Source organism: Micropterus dolomieu, linkage group LG20 (assembly GCF_021292245.1).
Source record: "Micropterus dolomieu isolate WLL.071019.BEF.003 ecotype Adirondacks linkage group LG20, ASM2129224v1, whole genome shotgun sequence".
NCBI classification, from domain to species: domain Eukaryota; kingdom Metazoa; phylum Chordata; class Actinopteri; order Centrarchiformes; family Centrarchidae; genus Micropterus; species Micropterus dolomieu.
The window spans coordinates 10,805,117-10,811,029 of NC_060169.1; positions in this window are offsets into that span (position 1 = coordinate 10,805,117).

The window sequence follows — 5,913 nt, forward strand, 5'->3', positions numbered from 1 at the left end:
CATTTCTGTCAATGAATCCTCAGAAATATTACACACTGAACCTTTAAGTATTTTGCAGAGGATTTTGAATTCTTCTTTTACCAATGGTCATTAGCTCCTGTTAGTGTAGTGTGGGTGGTTTGTCCTATCATGCAGAGAGACAGTAGATTTGACAGTAGCTTGTAGTTATACAAGCAAAAGGACCAACATTACTAAGGGCACATTTATGGAGATGCTGATGATGGTGATTATGTCAGAAACTGAATTACTGAGGCTTAGCCAAAACTCAAGAGCTCATATGCAAAGGCCAGAGGGACCTAACTGTGCTCAATAATAATATTGTGTTTCACTTTCATATTTAGGTTCTCTGACTTTTAAAAACAAAAGGCAAAGTGCTCTTCCAAGCAAACAAAGTGTGATACTATAGACTCACTTTTATGCTTCCTTTTCTCAGGGCAATAGCACTCTTTGTTTCTATTCATGCTCATACAGCCTATATACACCAACTCTAAGGTTAAAGAAATCCACAGCTTTATTGCTAGGATCAGAGTAGCTCAGCTTGTTGTGATTACTGGAATATCTTCGTTTTGTCACTGCAATATTGCAGAAGAGAGCACACATGCACACACACACAAACGCACATGGTGTTGAAGATAAGTGAGCCTTGGGCGGTGGGCAGGCAGGCTTGTGCCATCTGGTGCCCAGTGTTCATGCTGAGCAACAGTCAGCGCCACACCTGGGAGATGGTAATGCCTGCAACTGTTGTTGGACCACCAACTGCACGCCCACCTGCCTCCACTCTTCTGAACCATGTTGTCTCACAGACCACAAACAAAAAGTAATTCATGTTGATTATAAGAGGAACCCACCCTGAGATGGTGTAACACATTTTAGACTTCAACTGTCATATTTAATATTTTGGAGCTATTTTGTGTTGAATTGTTATTCACTACGTGACTGCCTTCATACTGTGTTTCTCAGAATGTCTCTATTTGTTTCTCGTTTTCAGCTGTGGAAATAAGAATAAGAATTTTTTTGTAGTGAGAGTTCCAGTCAAAGTTACAACCTTTACTAGTACGGAGCCCCTGAACACCCATAAGAGGATTTTTTTTTATCTTGTGCACAAACGTTATTGGCCCTGTTGAGTGTGTTTAGCCCGAGATGAGGGAAACTCTGGGTTTTTGGTTTCAGAGACCGAGATCAGATAAACTCTAGATCAGTAACCCCAGCATCTTACACTGTTAACCTAACCTCCTCAGTTTTTCTCTGACTCCTCTCCTCCTGAGGAGCCTGAAGGGCAGTCTGACATTTCCTCATTCATTCTGCTGGTGGCAATGCACATATTGGAATTATGTCTTGAGAAATATCTATATACCAGTCAGATAGGCTAGTTTTTTTACCCAAACATGATCTTGAACATGACCACTTTTATGATCAATCTGTCATCAATGTAATGTGTATGGACAGAGAGTTATCTTTGGACATTGAGGATTTATCCACAGCGCAGAATAAAATCTATAAGCTACACTGTCCTTCTTTATAACACAGTGTCTCTGTGGACATTAAGGCAGCTGTCAGGTTGCACAAAAACACTTACTGTGAGCCACATTACTGCAGTAGTCTAATTACTGTTTAAACTAATCTGCATAAAACTGACCAATGAACAGTAAACTTTCATATTGTAGTTGCACTGATTGGAACATTCCTATTGTATTTATCATACTGGAGATAATGTGACTATTTCTGAGTGAGGATGACTGTGGTGCAGCTGAAACAAATAAATGTAGTTTAAAAGGGAGTTTTTCATTACTAGCTGCATATTCTTAATGTGTTTTGATAGCATTTCATAAAATACGAAATGAGCAAGATTTTAAAATAGACGTCTAAAGCTTTACAGTCAGTTTGAACACATTTTCCACTAGTAGGCTAACCTACTGAGTCGGACTGTGACTTTACAATCACAGGTCCATGAGTAGTCTATAGCCTAAACTATGTCTAATCTGTTCGATTAATATTTTCGTCTTCAGTTAACCCCCCGGCCTTTCTGTGAGGAGTTTGCATGTTCTCCCCGTGTCCGCGTGGGTTCTCTCCGGGTGCTCCGGCTTCCTCCCACCCTCCAAAGACATGCAGACTAGGTTGATTGGTGACCCTAAATTGTCCTTAGGTGTGGGTGTGAGTAGTTGTCTGTCTATGTGTGGCCCTGCGATGGACTGGCGACCTGTCCAGGGTGTACCCCACCTTTCGCCCGATGTAAGCTGGGATTGGCTCCAGCCCCCCGCGACCCTGTACGCAGGATAAGCGGTTGACGATGGATGGATGGATGGATCTTCAGTTAACCTATTGCCACTGGCATTTTGTTCCATCAGGTTACAGCTGAATAAATAGGCCTGTAGCTTATTTAAAATGAATGTAATGGGCTATAGGATAATTCCAGCACTTTATCATTCATTAAGGAAATCCCAGTGTGGTAAATGATGAATGAGCAACGCTGTATAAAATGTGCCTAATATTGTTAACGTATTGATCCTTCCTTTACTCCTGCGTTTTAACATAAATAACCTATCGTGGTCTGCGTTGGCATGCATTCATATTTATAGCTCCACCCGATTCAAATGGAGGCTCTGCCTTTATTTACCCGTTGCCATGGTGAATCATAGTATTGGAGCTCCATTGATGATGATGGATTTTTTTTATCTCCACGCACGCGCTTCCATCAGATTCAACATACAAAGAGTTGACTGAACTTATTCTTATCGGCTTTTCTGAAACTGAAAACTCAGAGTTTCACATCTCAGGCTCAGTCAACTCAGAGCTCAGGGTTAAGCTCAGAGTTGTTAAACCTGCTTTCTTAAACATGGCCATTATCTTGTGGGAACAAGATAATTATCTTGTGCGCTCAAGATAATTATCAAGATAATAATCAAGATAATAATTACATAATTATCTTGTGCTCACAAGATAATTATATTGTGCGCACAGATAATAACTTGCTCCCACAAAATAATAACTTAAGATTACAAGATAACAAGATAAAAAATACAGTCCCCTCCAAAAGTATTGGAACGGTAAGGCAAATTCCTTTGTTTTTGATGTTCACTGAAGACATTTGGGTTTAAGACCAAAGATGAGATTGAGACAAGAGTTCAGAATTTCAGGTCTCATTTCCAGGTATTCACATCTAGATGTGTTAAACAACTCAGGGCATACCACCCTTTGTTTGAACCCACCCATTTTTCAAGTGAGCAAAACTATTGGAACAGATGTTTCTTGTTGCCCAGGTGTTGCCTTTTAGGTTGATTATCCAAACATTAAATAGCTCTGCATGACTAGTATAAATTTTCATCCTTGGTTCAAACCTATAAAGACTGCATTTCCTGTTAAAGAGGATAAACCAACATGAAGACCAGAGAGCTGTCTATGAGAGAAAAGCAAGCCATTGTCAAGCTGAGAAAAGAAGGAAAATCGACCACAGCCACTGGACAAACATTGGGCATAGCAAGCACAACAACTTGGAATGTCCTGAAAAAGAAAGAAACTACTGGTGTACTGAGCAACAGACTTCGAACAGGTCGGCCAAGGAAAACAACAGTTGATGACAGAAATATCGTGAGAGCTGTGAAGAAACCCCCAAAACATCAGTAAGTGACCTCCACAGTGTAGGGGTGAAGGTATCACAATCCACTGTTCGAAGAAGACTCAGAGAGCAGAAATATAGAGGCCACGCCACAAGATGCAACCCAGGAAGAATGGACCACAATCTTATGGACTGATGAGACCAAGATTAATCTCTGCCAAAGTGATGGAAAGGCCAAAGTGTGGAGAAAGAGGGGAACTGCTTATGAGCTGAAGCATACAAGCTCATCTGTGAAGCATGGTGGAGGTCATGTCATGGCTTGGGCGTGCATGGCTGCTTCTGGAACAGGCTCATATATTATAATAATATTTACTGATGATGTAACTGATGATGGTTGCAGCAGAATGAATTCAGAAGAGGACAGAAACATTTTGTCTGCCAATTTACGGAGAAATGCATTGAAACTAATCGGGAGGAAGTTTATCATGCAGCAGGACAATGACCCAAAGCACACTGCCAACAAAACAAAGGACTTCATCAGGGGGAAAAAGTGGAAGGTTTTAGACTGGCCAAGTCAATCACCTGACCTTAACCCAATAGAGCTGCATTTCACCTCCTTAAGAGGAGACTGAACGGAGAAACAACCCAAAACAAACAAGAACTGAAAGAAGCTGCGGTAAAAGCCTGGAATAGCATCACAAATGAAGAATGCAACAGTTTGGTGATGTCGATGGGTCGCAGGCTGGAGGCAGTTATTGCAAGCAAGGGTTATGCCACCAAATATTAAATGTTATTTACTTTAAGATTATTTGTTCCATTACTTTTGCTCACCTAAGAATGCTGGGGTCTAGTACGGTGATCTGTCCTAAGTTGTTTAACACATCTAGATGTGAATACCAGAAAAGGAGAGCTGAAATTCTGAAATCTTGTCTCATACTTTTGATCTTAAACCCAAAATGTCTTCAGTGAACAACAAAAACAAAGGAATTTGCCTTACCGTTCCAATTTCTTTTGGAGGGGACTGTACAATCTTATGGGACTTCAGGGGCTCTGTTCGCAAAAGATTAAGTGAGTTGAGAAATAATATCTTCTCCTTCTTAAATAAACGTCCTTTGGCTGCTAAATGCTCCACTATGTTCATCAGCTGGTTTTTAGCATTCAATGATCAATCAGAGCTTTTTTTTTTTAACAGCTACCTGCTGCTGGAAATAAAGTAGATGAGTGCACCAAAACAGTGAAGTTGAACCAAAAAAATAAGCTCAAATGCTCTGTAGAGCTAGGGGGAACTGTAAGTCACGTGATACTATAATTCTCAGTGGGTTTAGTGCAACATTAAAGAATACACCAGTTTTGCATGTTTATTGTGACTGCTTTACAATGAAAAGAAGAAATATGAAGTTCACCAAAGTTTATCCTGACAATTAACTGGACTCCGACCTTTCAGGCAAGCTTAAATCTACCCAGATACAGATTAATTATCCCCTACAGTCTCATACAATTCATCAAGTTATATATTTGTTAAATAGTAATGTATTTTATTGCAGGGAGTGTTCTGAAAGCTACCTTTAGTGAGGCACTCAAGGACTTTGGGTTTATAAGCTAAGTGATCAGAAAATCCCAGACGACAAATATGAAAAGAATGCTGTGAATTTCATAACTTTAATGCTTTAAAAAGGTGGCTGTTTGTTGATCGACTATGAAATATTGCATGCTGGAAAGCACACAAGAACTGTACGGAACTAGTCATGTAAGTTAATTATACTTCTAAATGTAAATCATCATCTAATACAACTCAAAAATGACTTTCCTAACACATTGAAATGACCCAAAACATTTCAGATCCATTCAGTGATTAGTGTAGATAGTAACACAATGACCTGGCCTGACTTTATGTGACTGACCACCTCAGATTGTAAGTGACTGATTGTATAACAGCCAGTAACAAGAGGTCATGGGATTTAAACTGCTGGAGATGAATTTCAAGTTGCCATGAATGAGTCTCTCCCATTGCTTTGCTAAAACACAGGCAGCACTCTTACCCAGAGACAGATAGAGGGAGGGAGAGAGGAAGAGAGAGAGAGGAAGAGACGGCACTTACAGCATACAGAAAGAGGTAGAGAAAGAGTTTGAGTGGAGAGAGCGTGAAGAGGCTGAGTGTGACAGCACAGAATAGGAGGAGGAGGAGGAGGAGGAGGAGGAGGAAGAGGAGGAGGAGGAGGAGGAGGGACCAAGTGGCAGAGACAAGGGAGGGAGAAACCGAGAGGGGGCGGACCGAGAGTGAGCGAGGGGAGGGAGCATCAGAAACAGGGAAAGTAGATGAGAGGGAGAAGGAAAGAGGGAAACTGAGGGAGTCAGGAGAA